This window comes from Thalia democratica, chromosome 1 (assembly GCF_965202585.1).
Source record: "Thalia democratica chromosome 1, ktThaDemo2.hap1.1, whole genome shotgun sequence".
Taxonomy (NCBI): Eukaryota; Metazoa; Chordata; class Thaliacea; order Salpida; family Salpidae; genus Thalia; species Thalia democratica.
The window spans coordinates 51955853-51973606 of record NC_139165.1 but is presented as its reverse complement, the minus strand read 5'-3'; positions in this window follow the sequence as shown (position 1 = coordinate 51973606).

The window sequence follows — 17754 nt, the reverse complement described above, 5'->3', positions numbered from 1 at the left end:
AAAATACTTCAATATTTTAAGTATAATATTTTTTCTTTTAATTATTTTGCCATCAATAAACCTATAAATAAGAAGGCAATGTAAATAGTAATTATAAACTAATAAAACAAAACGCACTAATTAAATTTTAAAAGCAATAAAAGTATAAATTTACAAGTTACAATTTAAGACCATAAAGAAGGTATTTTTTTTAAGTCAGTCTTATTTTTTGTATCACATTTTAAGCTACAAGATATTTAATACTTTATTTTTAAATCAGTGTTACTTTTAAGATTAAGCATTCAAAGTTGGAGAATTTGATTGTTTTCATATGGAAGGTGCAAACTAAAAAGGCAAAAATAGTGTATTTGAATAAAAATCTATCTCCTCCTACAATTTTTAAGCAATTGTTTTATAACTATCTCCGTCTATATTTTTATAAAACTTGAACAACTTCTAGGAAATATATTCTATAAAATTTAGGTGTTTTTTTTAACAAATTCATTTAAATTGATTCCTTACAAATTGTTCATTGTATTGAAAACAACATTTTTTGTAGTTTACTTAATAAATAAGAGAGGAGATAAATTTTTAGTTAAACTTTAAAAATTGAGAGAAAATTATGCATAAAACTTTTTTATTCCATACAGTTGTATCAGAAACTTTTTTTAAAACTGGTTATATCTCAAAAATAATACGTTTTTTTGTACTGTAAAAAGTTTCTTATAGTTTTTTCTTTCAGCTTTTAAATAAGTGTCAATGTTAATTTTTATGAAATTTTTTTTTTGACCCCCATGACCTTAATAGAAGATCATTTAAATAAACAGCAACTTTATAAAAGTTTTATGTAATTAGTTCTAAAATGTTCAATTAAAAATATCTTAAAACTAACTAATACAACTAAAATAAAGCCTTAAACATTTTTTTTTCAACATTAGAAAATTCATCTTAAGTCATTACTAAATAGCAAGAATTTAATTATAGCATATAACAAAGAAACTAAAACTAATTATAGTAGTAGTAACAAAAAAAGAAGAATTTAAACTGTTATTTTATTTTCAGATTTGTATAACTATAAATATAAATCAATTAAAAAAAGAACATAATTATAAGCAAAATTTTAGAGTCATTAAGTTAAAAATTAGCTAAGGTTTACAAAAATCAAATTGAGTAATCTTGGCAAACTTTAAAAAATACATGGTAAAACATTAGTTAAACTAGCTGAAGTAAATAACAGCCCTGTAACATTATAAATGATTCGTTCATTCAACTAGAAAAATTTAATTATCAAGAATAGAAGCATATAATTTTTTTTATCAATAAGGTGCTCATCTAGCCAGAATCTGCATTTTCTATAGCTGTAACTAAAACTTTTTTTTTAGTAAGGTAAATGTTTTGTTATAGTTATTGAGCAAAAATTCAACAAAAAAACAACAAAAATAAATTTTGACTATATAAAATAAAATGTATTTCACACTAATTCATCTTCTTCAGCTAAAAGTTTCTCACATATACTTGTTACAGCATCCTCAGCAAACTTTAGTCTTTCCTCACGGCTTTTCAAATGTAGTTGTTCCTTGAAAAGATACATTTTAGACATTAAATCATCAAATGAATCTAAATCTGATTCTATATCTTTATCATCACTTGTTGAATCCTGGATTTCTTTTTCTTCATTATTCGATTCCGTTTCTTTTTTTGTGCTTATTTCATTACTAATAGTAGAATTTTTGACAAAATTAGAATTCTTTAATATCATTTGAGGCCATGTATGAGCTTCAAGAGCATTTTTTAATCTGCAAACACCATAATCATCTTCTTCAAACTCTTCAGATTCTGGCTTCATTTCAATAAGCTCAAACTCTTGTTCTAAGCACAAATTTATCACAGGTTGCCTGTGTAAGAATTTAGAATCTTTATCATCATCTAAACTTTCACAAATCATCAACTTTATAGAAGGAGACCAGCAATCAACTTTTTTGGTAAGAAGTTCTATATCTGATAAACTGTCTTTTTTAGAATTAAAAAAGACAATTGCTGCTTCAACTTCATTTTCAGTTACAAAGTCAGTAAAATTTTTATCATACATACAAATATTTACATTAGTCTTGTAATACTTATTATCAATTTGCCAGCTTTTATTTTCTGGGTACTCTTTTTTTGTCAAGCTTTTTATAATAATGCTAGCTTCTTCTTTTGTTAAACTTTTACTAACAAAAACAGCAATCACTTGATTTTCAGAGGAACAGCTCATATTAAAAAAAATATTTTAGCCTATTAAAAAAAATAAATGTTAAGAAATTTATAACAAAATATTTCTTATCTTTTTTAATATATATCATTGTAATTTTTAAATTTAAAATAACATACAAAAGTTATATGCCTCAAGTTATTCATTAAGATTTATAAGACTATGTTACTTAAATACAAATTTAATGTTAAAGCATAGGGGGTAAGGTAATTTTTTACATATTGATCTTATTTTAAATATCCTTTACTTGGCTAGCAGTTGTTTTTTACCATTTTGTAAAGTTTAATTTAGTTTTTGAGATATGAGGGTACAAAGTCAGAGACCTTAAGAGGTTCTTTATGGAAGGACTAAAGTAAAAATATTTAATTAAAAAACCAATATAATTTATACTTTATTATTTTTGAAAAAAAAAACTAGTCTGAGATTTTTACAAATTTATAATTAGCCTGAGTGGTCTTAGTCTACGGAAAACCTAACTTTAAGGATAAAATTTGTAGAATATTGCTTTTAAATAGCCAACTATTAAAATTTAATTAAACATTAAGTAATTTTTACAAAAAACTTGCCTGACTGTAAACTCTAAAAGGATAATTTACAACTAGCCTGAGTTTGCCGTCAATGGGGATTTCCCTCTTACTTTAAACTTTATTCTCAGAGTCAAACGGCTTCAAAGTGTTTGGCAAGTGTTTGTAAGTATGTATTGTTTATTGCACGACAAAAAAGCGCTAAAATATTTAGTTTTAGGACGTGGTGAACGAAAAAACCCTTCGGTTATCGAATCTTACACCACTTGGATACAATCTAAAGTCATTGTCTAAGACAAATTTAAGTCAAAAAAATTAAGGATCAAACTAAGACTGATTTATTTATGCACTACACAATGCACATTGCACAAAAATGTACATGCATTTTTTTAGCGATACACTTTAGTTACTTATTTTATTTATTATTATTTTATTTTGTTGTAGTTATTTTAAACTTTTTGGTACTCTATGTTTTAAACTAATTTTTAAATTTAAAAAGTATTCTTAAAGTTGTTTTTTCAGTAACTAAAATCAAAAGTTAGCTAACTGATAATTTGAATTTTATTCAAACTTATATAATTGACATTAAAAAAATACAATATAATAATCTCAAAAAGCTGTGTGGAAAATTATTTATCAATACGACTAAAGCAACCATTAATGTAAAATCGCAAACATATATAGTTTTAAAGGACATCTATGTTATTCCAAACAAATAAACTGACTGCATATAAATTCTTAAATAAAACTTTATAAAGGTTATTTCAATCCCTAACCTACCTTACGCAAATTTATAAAAAATATATTCAAAAAAATAATAGTCGAAACTTAAAGAAAATTTAATAGAATTTTACTCAATCAGAAGTGCCTTAGATTTGCAACTGACAGACAGAATTCCACCATAAAATGCTAGATTATCATATGCTTGATTATCACTGATTATCATAATATGATTACTTATGTCTTTAACATCTTTATTTACAATTGTATACAAACCCACAACCAAAGGCTCTACTTCAGCTGATTCTAGCAATTAGTATTTTATAAATAGATCTATTTCTACTGCACACTTTTCGATTCTGAAGTCGTTATTTTAAATCTCATCGCGCTGACTGATCTGAATCGACAATACCAGCGCTTCACGTCCCGTGTCAAACAAAGCGCTGCGCTACTACAAGAAAACAGCGTGAGCACCCAACTGTTACAACATAATTAAAAGGTGAAAACTGCAAAAAGCCGTCTAAATAATAGTGACTTGAGCATCGTAACATTATTTTTGTATTTGTAGTTTTATTATATATTAAAACTTAATATTCAATCGTTAGACTCAATTTAGTAAGACCATTTTGTTCTACAATAAAGTACTGTATATAAATGTCATTGTATAAAACATATATTTAATTGAATGTTATGTTGTTTATTGAACGACAAAAATACTCTCTAAAAGTTTGGTCCAAAGATCTAAGAGAATACTTAATTTAAATAATAAGACCATTTCGTTAAAACCCATTGAAAAAAGTTTGCTATGAAAACATCTCGCACTCCCGATACCATACCGAGTGATCCATCAAAGTCAAAAAATTACCCAAAACTATTACAAATCTGACTCCTTTTTAAGCCTGTGATAGAAGTAGTTCATCGGGAAACTTAAAACGTTTCGGAGAGCAATAACTTTTTATATGTTTTATGCTCATAAAGCATATTTCATACAAAGTTCTATAGCTTGCTTATTTAGCTTAAATCATCAATGGTTTTACTTAAGTTAGGGGTTTATTGGGTTAGTTATAGAGCCCAGGGTTGCCAGAGTGATAATGTTGTTATACAAAATGAACACTGAATACATGTAAAACTTTTGTTTGTTGGATTTAAAATGTCATGCTCGAATTATCTTTTTTGTTAATTGTAAATCAAATTGTCAAGCGTTCTGAAGCATAAAGAAAAAAAAAAGGATATTTTGGATTTTTGTTAATTTAATACATCTAAACATTCTTAATTTGATAAACTATATGGTTTAGTGTTCTAATATTTTAAAGAAAACTTTATATTTTTGAAATATTGCCAATTTTTTCGGTCAATAACTTTCAAATAGGAGTCATCAATCGAGAAATCTGAATTAGTATCCTTATTTACATTGGAGTTTTCTCCATTTTCATCTGATGATTCACTTGTTTACTCCTTACAAGGATAAATTCAAAAATGAAAAAAACTAAACAAACACTTAAAGTATACTTTAAAAAATACAAATTACTGCAATGTCAGATACATATTGAACTAAGTTCACACTAGCTGTAATACTTACTGTTGCATTAGTAGTAAAACCAAAGTTATACACTGTGTTAGTTTATTGAAAGAAAGAAAAAAAAGACGCTCAAAATTTTTGGTCCTAGGACCTAGTGCACGAAGAACCTTTCGGTTATCGAGTCGTACACCTTAATGGTAACCTTTTAACGTCTTGTCCGGGATATTATACTTTCTTTTACATTATAATAATTATTATTAACTATTCATTATTAGATTATACGTGATTTTAGGCAATGAAAAAGAAAGGCTATTAGGATAAAGTTTTATATAAAATCTGTTTTATAAATTTAAATAATTTTTTATACTTTTAACCAAGATACTAGTTGCTTTTATTATTTTTTTGAATTGAAAGTAAATTTGAAGAAGTAAAATATTAATAGTTAGATTATCAACACAAATATAAAAACAAAATAGTATTTAGTGTAATATTCACGACTTATATAAAAGTTTACGTTGAATAACAAAAAAATACTTAGACCGTTTTGTTTTTATAAGTCATAAACTTTAGAAAGTAGAAATGAATAAAATTTACTTTTAGTTAGTTACCAAATTTTTACAATAAAAAGCATTCATATTTTTGTTTTATCGGAGAACCCTTTTTTATAAAGGAATAATTTTAACAAATAAAACATTCATTCTATTGACAGGGTCTTTAGTTTTTTTAAAATCAGTCATTTTTTAAATATTTTCGTTTTAATTAGGTACAAATAACGTAACAAAACAAAAATTTTGGTTAAAGTCTCTTTTATCGTGAAGTTTTTATATAAGCAGTCACAATTAGTAAAGTTAAGTTCTTTGAACTTTCTAAAATTTTGTGGTTTTGCCCATCAGTCTTTTTTTTTTATATTTGGCAAAATTGACGTCAAAAAAAACTAAACTTAACTATATTCGAAAAAAAAAAATATGGAAGAACTTTTTTTTTTTGAAATTATTTAAAGTTGTTTTTAAAGGATCTTTTCAAGCTCTGTAGTTTTCAAAGTTACCCTCAACCTTCTTATTTTTTTGCATTTTTAATCATAGTCTGCAATAAAAAAAATTATTAGAAGTTTATCAAAACAATTTTTTTAACACTGTAATCGAAATAAAGGTTTTAAAAATAGTTTTAATCGGTGTGTTATTCAAAAAATGTTATAAGTATTTAACTTTTGGCTTACATTACGCCAAAACTATACAAGACTTTATTTCCAAAACCTTTTGTTACAGTTCTTCTACAAATCTTAAAAGAAAACTAATAGAATCACTTTTATTTAATTCTTAAACTCTTGTAGGTATATTTTTGAATCAACTTAATGAAGTACCTAATTTGTCTTTTTTTACTCAATAACTATTTAGAAAAAAGTTAAGATAATATTAATGAATTGACTATTTTCATTATTAATAAGACTCAAATCATTTATGAGAGTGTTTTGTATACTTAAATTCATTAAGTTTATCTATTTTGTTTTCGAAATGTATTTTATATGTTATTATTACAATTTTATTGTCAATACGATGGACCCAGGCATTAAAACCTAGGCAACTTTAACTGAAAGACACATAACGAAGAGATGAAGAATAAAAATAGGAAAACAAGGTTATTTTGTTGAAAAAAAAAAAAATTAACTTAGTCTTAAATTTATAGATTAATATAAGTAGCAAAACTTTTAACACACAATTTTATACTAATTAATTTATTTACGCTTTGATATAGAAAACTTTTATCTTTTCTCCTCCTTAAAAGGAATTTCATCATTAACACTTTCAATTATCCGTCAGATCCAACAACAACAAAAAGAGTCACACAGTTTTCCACTCCAATATCAACTTCCAGCCTCTCACTAAATGAAAACTGGGACGCTCAAGTCAATCATTTCGGTGATTTTGTTGCAGAACGCGGCAGCTTAGTGAATCACTTCTACATCAAAATATGATCAATTTTATCCAAGTCAGTTAGAACACTCTAGAATTTCAAAATACAAAACAGCAACATAAAGTTTAAGACCCATTTCTCTTCTTGAACAAACATCAACCCGATGTACCAATCATAACTATCAAAATTTAGTTGTTCTGCACATTTGTTAAAACGATGTTTTCATTTATTTATATTGCTTTGCCAAGGCATAATCAATACAATCGAAAATGTACAATTTCAGAATTAAGGTACAAAAACATGTGAAAAAGAAACATCAATATTTAAATGCACTGACCAACAACAAAAACAAAAAACCCAAAGCCCCAGGCACATTAACAAAAGACTTGCCAGATAAATATTCATCGAACACATTAAAAAGGGACTCATTATCAAAGAGGAAAGGCGCTGCTAATAAAATAAAACTTTGTATTAAACTAAGTCTTAAAATTGAATCAACGCTTAATAAAATTTACTTATTAATTTTAATAGCAAACATTTTATTTAAATCAAATTTTTTAACTTTAATCGAAATTCTTTAATCTTTTTGCAAGAAACTAATTCATATGGAAGTTTGTTACATATTTCAACTGACCGATAAAATAAATAGTTATGCCAAGCGTCATTATTGAAAAAGTGTTTGCATGTCCTTTTTTTTTTCCTCTCATAAAGTAATTACTTTTATACGGTTCAAAAATTGGTCGTATATTAATTGTAGTTTCACCTTTAACTAGCTTAAAAAAAGTGTTGAGATCAAATTCAAGTCTTCTGTATTCTACAGATTTAATATTAAATTTGTTAGTCTATCAAGGTAAGACGTATAATAAATACTGCAGCGGTTGAAAATTAATCTGGTATATTTTTTTTGAACATATTTATATGGTTGATATATTTTTTTTTAAGTATGGAAAATATACTGGTGTGTAATATTCAAGAAGTAGGACGAATATATATGAAAAACAACTTTTAAAAGATGTTTAAATCTGTAGACTTAAAGCTCTTTAAAACTTAAAAAGATGTAGTTGATGCAATCCGGTAATGGTAGTTAATATGGTGGTTCCATTTTAAATTTTCAGCAATAAAAATTCCAAAATATTAAACACAATAGTTGAAGATTAGTTTGTATTGTTTATTTTTAAGTCAAAAGTAGACATAGTAGTATTTTTTTGAATTTTTAGAACTTGACATTTACTAGGGTTTAAGTTTATTTTTCTTTCCTTTGGCCAATTTTAAATTTTATCTAAGTAACTTGGTAAAGTTGTGTTAAAATGATTATTTTTGTTTTGTATCATCTGCGAAGAGGTTAATTTTGCTGCTAACATTAACTTCTGAAGCTATATAATTTACGTAAATAATGAATAAAAGTGGTCTAATAACTCCTCCTTGAAGAATTTCACAAAAAAAGGTAAAAATTCTGAAAATGTGTTAATAGTTACTACTTTTTGAGTTCTATCGTTTAAACACTCTTTGAATCAACTAACTAGACTGTTATGAATGTTGTACTGCAATAATGTTTTAATTAATTTGAAGTGAGAGGCAGAGTCAAAAACTTTTTGGATATCTGTATAAATTACTTTAGTAGACTTATTGCTTAAAAAAGACACCAACCATGAGTGAAAGCAGTCTAATTATTGAAATTGTTCGGTTAGGGAAAAAACCAAATTGTTTAGGTGAAATAAGGCTATAAAAAAAAACCATATAATTATAATTAATAAAAACATAATTATAGAAATTTCATAGTACTGATAAATTATTATACAGATTTAGTTTTTGTAAAATGTATCTTTTTCATAGTATGTTTTATGTTTAAAGTAGGTTTAAATTTACAAACTAAATACCCAGTTATACATTGTATAATTTTAAATCAAGAATTTTATACAACATTGAAAAAATTAGTTAAAGACTTTATTCTGCTTATAACCTAAATAAACTTTTACTTTTTGAAATGTTTCTCATAATAAATATAAATTTAAATATTTTGTATTCTAAATCTACATGATGAAATAATGAAAACTTTATAACTATAACCAACTTTATATTATAGATGCTAACTTACTTTAAAATAAATAAACGATGGTTTAAAAATCTACCAGTTTATTGCAACATTTTGTTCAAATTGAAAAAAATCACTAGTAAAAACAATTGACTTGTGTCCTGGACCGATTTGCGAATTATTTATAAATCTTACTTTAAAATAACATAACAGCAATTTTTTTGACACAACTAGTATATAAGTAAGTTAATTGTTATATATATTAAAAGGAGGTATGAAATTTATAAGACTCCTATAATTCTTTAAACTAAGCTGTTACTTATTCTTAAATTAAAACATCCAAAAATAAATGTTGTTAACCTCGAAAACTTGGTTCAGTTATTTTGTGAGGAGTTTTTAATAAAACCGGTATACATAAAATTTTATTAAGAAATACATCATGTTCTTATCTTTAAAAACGTTGAAGATAAAAACATTTTTTTTATCGAACTTTATATTTGCACTTAAACTAAGCGTTACTTTTTTTTTGTTTTCTTATTGTTTCAGTTTTTAAGTAAAATATTTTTTTGCTACTACTTTTGAATGCAGTTTTTAAACAAATACTTGACCATTCTACTTTTGTAAATTATATCAACTTGTAATTGGTATTATGGCCTTAATTATTTATAAAAATCAATTTCTTCATAATAAAAAATATCTCCATTAACAAATCAATATAGGCATATTAAATGAGGATATTTCTAGTAATTGCAATTAAAAAGGTATTAAATGCATTAAAAAGGACTAGTAGAGTTGTTTAAACTATAGAAAGAATTAATACTCAAGATAACACAGTAGGAGTAACACATAACTAAAGTTTCTTTTTTTTTAATAATAAATTTAATAGTCTACTGTTTAATTGGTTTTAAAATCAAAATTTTACCGTTAAAAACTTATTAAATTTTGGTTTTGATAATAAAACAAATTGTACAGTAATCTTCCTTTATTGTACCAACATATGTTTCTGTGTGTTAACGAATCAACACACTTCAACTGGGTTCTGTAAAAAAATAATTACTGTAATGAAAGAATAGAAGCATAGAATAAAGTAGGTTAAAATAAAATATTTTCTACAGATGATAGTTAATAATAGGTAAAATACTTTAATATATTAAATCCGACTGTTATAAAACTGTATAATGTTTGTAATTATTAAGTCTAAAACAAGTAAAGTAAGCTAAAATACACAACAAAACAACAAATTATAATATAAACAAAGCACTCACGTTAAATGGGAAGGATAACTGACTCAAATTTACTGTTGTTAATCAATGAACGAAATACATTCATTACATCTATTAATTACGTCACAATATAAATGAGGTTATTTCAACTATTTAATTTGTATTGCAGAGTTTGTAAATTTAGTTTTTATGTTTGTAACCTATTTTGAACAAAAGTAAAACATTCATTAGTTAGTGAATCAATAAAATTTAGTAAAACTTAACAACGGCGAAGACAGTAAAAATCACGGAAACTCGATGTAACATGTATATTATATATCAAAAGCTTGTAAAGATTAAATCAAAGTTATATACAATTAGGAAGCAGATTTAGTTCAAATGTAAAAATCAAAAATGAAAAAAATTAAAATTTAAGAAATCAAAACACAAAAAAAATTGAGAAATCAAAACATGAAAAAAACCAAACTTATTATTGAGCTTACAAAGTACTGACCGATATTTAAGTTGCAGAGACATACATAAAATCACAATGACTTAAATTACATATATACTGTGTTTAATAATTATAAAATATAAAAAAAAAAAAATAATAATTGATTGATTGATAAAGTAGCAGTCGGGTGTTTAAATTAAACATCCCATACAGATATTTTAAATATTTAATAAGTAAACTGTGTTATATATGAAAGTTAAAATGTAAAATAACAAGGTGGTCATATGCTAAGTATAAACCTGCAGTAAAAAAAACCTACTAGCTCTCTTGGGCGTAGTAGGTAAAAAAGAACGGTTTATCTGTGATTTGAATACAGGCTTCCAATTAAACTTGGAACTTTACACATAAAGGTGTGATGAATTATAGTAGGAGGGTAAGTGAATATATGAAATGTCGGAGAATAGAAAGTGACTTGTGTGAAATAGATATATAAATAATTAATGAATAAAACTATATATTACTTAGGATATATAATTATATTAATATATGTTAAGTTAATGTGTGTTTGTATGTGAAAGGTGAATGAAAAACATGGAAGGTGAGAAAGCGCCAAGGTGTTATTTGAAGAAGAACCGTTGGTTGTGTGCTCAGTTGTTAAGTTTTATTAAATTTTATTGATTCACTAACCAATGGTTGATGTTTTATTTTTGTTCAAAATAGATTACAAACATAAAAACTAAATTTACAAACTCTGCAATACAAATTAAATAGTTAAAATAACCTCATTTATATTGTGACGTAATTAATAGATGTAATGAATGTATTTCGTTCATTGATTAACAACAGTAAATTTGAGTCAGTTATCCTTCCTATTTAACGTGAGTGCTTTGTTTATATTATAATTTGTTGTTTTGTTGTGTATTTTAGCTTACTTTACTTGTTTTAGACTTAATAATTACAAACATTATACAGTTTTATAACAGTCGGATTTAATATTTTAAAGTATTTTACCTATTATTAACTATCATCTGTAGAAAATATTTTATTTTAACCTACTTTATTCTATGCTTCTATTCTTTCATTACAGTAATAATTTTTTTTACAGAACCCAATTAAAGTGTGTTGATTCGTTAACACACAGAAACATATGTTGGTACAATAAAGGAAGATTACTGTACAATTTGTTTTATTTATATTCCAGTTAAGTTATTTCACTAGGATCTTTTATTAGCAAACAATTAAACCTATATTTTGAACAGTTAGGTTTTGATGATAGTAATAAGTTTTTACAACCGTTGTACAAAAAGTTAAGAAGTGTATTATAATTCATAATTTAGAATTTATTTAGTACTTTTACATATGATCAGTTTATTCAGACAAAGTACTTTTATTTAGTGCACCAAAATCCTTAATAGTTCTTTAAATTACTTTTTGTCTTTAAAAAGACACCACGTTATATTATTCTGAAAAACTAAAAATAAAATACAACAGAAAAAACATTCAATCTTTTTTTCCGTTAAAGATGTTAAGTTTCGCATTTACGGCTCATCTCAAATAACTAATAAATAGCGCCATAAAAATATTATCTATATCAGAACAGTTAGTCATTAGTCCTAATTGTGTAAAGACAATAAGATGATACTAGTCCAATTTACAACAAAGTAAACAAACATCGTTTTTACTTAAAAAATCTAAAAGAAGTTTCAAGATATAAATACTTTGATTAGACAGTTTTAATATTTATTTGATCTAAATTTTTCGATAAGTAGCATTTTTGTTGATTAAGTTTAGTTTTTAATAACAACTGTTGTAAATATTTTGTATTGTACAAATTGTAATGTTATTTTTATTCCTACCATAGTAAACAACTGAGCAGGGCTTTATAAAAGAACCTAAAAAAAAAAATTTTCCTTTTTTTACCACTTAAAAAAAAGTATATTTTTACTACTTACTATTTCAAAATGTAGGTAGACTTAAATATTTAATATCTAAGTACATTTAAAATGCTGATGTAAACCAAATACCACAACTAGAACTATATAGATTTCAAGTTTTAAATACAATTTAAGCAGGCTTTGAAAAACTTACAAATAGTGCTTAAAGCTTTAAAATACACAAAATTGTTATAAAACATTGCTCTTACATTAAGTTAAAGTTAGAAGACGCGTAATAATTTATATTTGCTTGTAGACTAAACTAATTTATAAAAACAATGAATTGGAGATAAACAATAGTTAAAAATAATCTTCAATATTATGCTTGTATATATACATTACATTTTATGTTGTTTTCAAATTTTATATTTTTACGATAAAAAATAATTTGCGAATATAATTTTTTTTATTCAAAATATCTGAAAAAAACTTATAAACAATTTTTAAATTCAAGTATTATTATTTTCGAGTTTTACTGTTTAGTTTTACTTATAAAATATCTTTTTTTTTTTTAGAGGAACTCAAATTTAACTAATTACGTAACAATTTGTTATATATTTTTATTGCAAACAGCATAGCAATCTTAAAGTTAAAAGTATGTTAACGTTGCTACTTTCAGCTAGAATTAGTTTATAAAAAATAGATATTTAGAGTTCTTTGTACTCTAAACTTTTAAATTTAAGTAATTAGAAATATAAAGTTACTAAATTTTTTCTTCTTTGTAAGTTAGTTTCATCATTTAAAAGTTTCATCTTTACCTTATTCATTTGGTAAAAAGTTTTATAATTTTATCTTCTTTTAAGTTTATAATACTTACATGCCAACCATTAAAAAGTAAAGCAGAATAAACTAAGAGCAACTTTAAAACAAATTATTCAAATTAGATTGTACTTTTATAAAAAGTAAGGTTTATCATAACCTTATAGTGACGGTTTATTTATCATATCGCTGTAAATAAAAATTACAAAAAATGATTTTAGTTAATAATTATAATTTACTAAATCAGTTTTACTATTTTTTTAATTTACTTATTTTTAACAGTCAAGTTGTATTTTCCGAATTCGACATAATTATCTTATAAGAAAAACCTTGTAAAATATGTAGAATAAAAGTTTAGTTATTTAAGTTTAGTATATTACTTTTTAAATAATACTAATTGTTCAGTCAAACTTCAAACACAAACTTGAATATAAAAACAAAACTAACCCTGTTGACACAAAGAAACGTAAACGAACAAGAAAAATTATGTTCTTTAATCCCCCATACTGCAACTCAGTTAAAACTAACATTGGAAGAAAATTCTTAGATCTAATTGACAAACACTTCAAAACAGAGAGCATGAAAAAGATCTTCAACAGAAGCAATTGCAAAATATCGTATTGTTGTATGAAAATGTTAAATCATTAATAACAAGGCCACAGCAAGAAGATACTAAGTAAATTGAATCATAAGAACGACCAAGAGAATAAGACGTGCAACTGCCGCGACAAAGACTCCTGTCCCTTAAGTGGCAAATGCTTGCAGGAGAATGTTGTATATAAGGCGATAATCACTAGTCAGATCGAAACAAAAGAATATATAGAATTCACGGGAGGCCAATTCAAAAAGAGATGGTATGCACACATTAGTGATATTAGGAATGAAAATAACAAGGGAACAGAACTTTCCAAGTACATTTGGAGATTAAAAAACAATAACACTTGCTACGATTTAAGGTGGAGCATCATGCATAAGATTAGAGAAATAAAAAATATAGGTAAAATCTGCAAGACTTGCAACCTGGAAAAAATTGAAATAGCACTTGCTAACAAGAAACGAACTTTTAACAAAAGACAGGAGCTCTTCTACACCTGCCCACACTTTAGGAAATTTTATTTTAAAACTTAGCGTATTTAAAACTTTTATCACTTATTTTTGTTTTTGTTTTTGCTTGTACCCTTATTTGTTAAATGAAATTTTGTTTTGTGTTGTTATAAGCTAAATCTAAGTCTGTATAAAACATATCAACTATTGTAAGTATAAATGCTATTTAAAATTTATTATTTTTTTCATTATTATTGTTTATTTTTAAATTTGTGAATTTAATTATCTAGTAATAATACTGTATTGATGTTATGATTTTTAATTTGAATTTGATTATAATGTCTTGCATTACTATATACTTTTAGTTATCCATCGTCATATTTTTATTTTATTTTGCAGGCCTGAAGATCCCCAAGGGGTGAAATGTCGTTGCCTTTGTGTAAATAAGTAAATTTAATATTAACTTTGTCTCCGAAATTAAATTTGTTGAGACCTGTTGTGCCCAAGGAATACTTGCATATACCTATTAAGCTCTTCACTAACGAACTGAGCACTCTTTATTCTAACAGCACAGACGATGGATAACTTAGAAAAAATTACATTTGACTATAGTTTAAAGCAGTGCTTCTGAAATGGGGTTCCGCGGAACCCTAGGGTTTCGCGAAGCCTTTCGAAATTAAAAGAAGAACAATTATTTAATTAAACATTTTATGTAAAATTAAAATTAGGGGTTCTGCGAAAAAGTTTAACTTTGGAAAAGGGTTCCGCCATTAGAAAAAGGTTCAGAAGCACTGGTTTAAAGGATATACAATTTTCACACAGAAAAGATTATCTTATAAAGTTATACGAAGCGGCATCAAAATTGATAAATAGAATGAGATGGAAAATGTTTTTTCATAATAAAGATGACTTATCTGAAGCCACACATCTTGAAACATCTATACTCAAAAGTTCTAAATCAGCCTAATTTTGCAACGAATTAAAGGAATTTGAAAAAGACCTCTTTGACATGATCCGCAAAGTTAAATTCAATAAATTCATACCCAAATTTCAACAAAACTTAAGGAAAAACCTGAAAAATTTATTCAATTGAGATAAACTGATTGTATTCGCAGACAAAAGTAGAAATATGTACAACACAAGCGCAAAGTCATACAACAGGCTAATGAAAAACTGTTTACTTCTACATACAGAGTGTCTGATAACAACATCATAGACAAAATCAACCAAGAATCCCAGGAAATAATATCTTCTAAATGTTTCAGCTTCAAAAACAAGAAAATACCTAAATTCTCTACAGTAGATGCGTTCCTTACAGTTAAAGACCATAAGAAAGGATTCCCACTCAACATCGAATGCAGAACTATCAACCCAAGCAAGAATCATCTAGGTAAAATAAGCAACAACATATTAGAAAATACTGTAAATCAAATAAAGAAGAAGACAACGATAATCCAATGGAAGAATATATACGAAGTTGTAGAATGGTTTAATAATATAAATGAAAAATCGAGCAAATGCTTTGTTAACTTTGACATTCAAAAGTTTTACCCGAGCATCAACCTGACACACCTTATAAATGCAATAGAATTTGCAAGAAAATTTACAGAGATAAGTGAAGAAGAAGTGAACATCATAACCCACACATGTAATTCAGTACTCACCTACGATGGAAAAGTGTGGACCAAGAAAAATCAAGAATCATCTTTCGACGTCCCTATGGGGTCATACTTCGGAGCTGAGTTATGCGACCTTATTGGCCTATACATTCTTGATAGATTAGGGAATACATACATGCCAAACCAGATAGACCTATATAGGGATGATGGTTTGGCAATCATCAAGCACAAAAACAACCAAAACCTTGAGAACATAAAAAAGCAAACGATAAAGATCTTTAAAGACATCGGTTTCAACATCACAATGGAAATTGGTATGACTAGATGCAACTTCTTGGACATCACATTAGACCTAACCAACAGTTGTCATATGCCATACAGAAAAAAAAAACTCATCAATCAGATATATCAGCAATAATTCTAACCACCCGACGATAATCAAGAAACACCTACCCAAAATGATAGAGACAAGGTTAAATAGGCTGTCTACAGACCAAAGAACCTTTGATAATGCAAAGCACAGCTATCAAGCTGCGCTACTCCAATCAAACTTCAAACACAAACTTGAATATGAAAACAAAACTAACCCTGTTGACACAAAGAAACGTAAACGAACAAGAAAAATTATGTTCTTTAATCCCCCATACTGCAACTCAGTTAAAACTAACATTGGAAGAAAATTCTTAGATCTAATTGACAAACACTTCAAAACAGAGAGCATGAAAAAAATCTTCAACAGAAGCAATTGCAAAATATCGTATTGTTGTATGAAAATGTTAAATCATTAATAACAAGGCCACAGCAAGAAGATACTAAGTAAATTGAATCATAAGAACGACCAAGAGAATAAGACGTGCAACTGCCGCGACAAAGACTCCTGTCCCTTAAGTGGCAAATGCTTGCAGGAGAATTTTGTATATAAGGCGACAATCACTAGTCAGATCGAAACAAAAGAATATATAGGATTCACGGGAGGCCAATTCAAAAAGAGATGGTATGCACACATTAGTGATATTAGGAATGAAAATAACAAGGGAACAGAACTTTCCAAGTACATTTGGAGATTAAAAAACAATAACACTTGCTACGATTTAAGGTGGAGCATCATGCATAAGATTAGAGAAATAAAAAATATAGGTAAAATCTGCAAGACTTGCAACCTGGAAAAAATTGAAATAGCACTTGCTAACAAGAAACGAATTTTTAACAAAAGACAGGAGCTCTTCTACACCTGCCCACACTTTAGGAAATTTTATTTTAAAACTTAGCGTATTTAAAACTTTTATCACTTATTTTTGTTTTTGTTTTTGCTTGTACCCTTATTTGTTAAATGAAATTTTGTTTTGTGCTGTTATAAGCTAAATCTAAATCTGTATAAAACATATCAACTATTGTAAGTATAAATGCTATTTAAAATTTATTATTTTTTTCATTATTATTGTTTTTTTTTTAATTTGTTAATTTAATTATCTAGTAATAATACTGTATTGATGTTATGATTTTTAATTTGAATTTGATTATAATGTCTTGCATTACTATATACTTTTAGTTATCCATCGTCATATTTTTATTTTATTTTGCAGGCCTGAAGATCCCCAAGGGGTGAAACGTCGTTGCCTTTGTGTAAATAAGTAAATTTAATATTAACTTTGTCTCCGAAATTAAATTTGTTGAGACCTGTTTTGTCCAAGGAATAGTCCTTGTATATTCCTATTGTTTTTGGTAAAAGTAAATTGACTAAAATTAATACATATATGTAATATGGGAACAGGTCTAACTTGCACGAGGTTACTAAATTGAACGAGG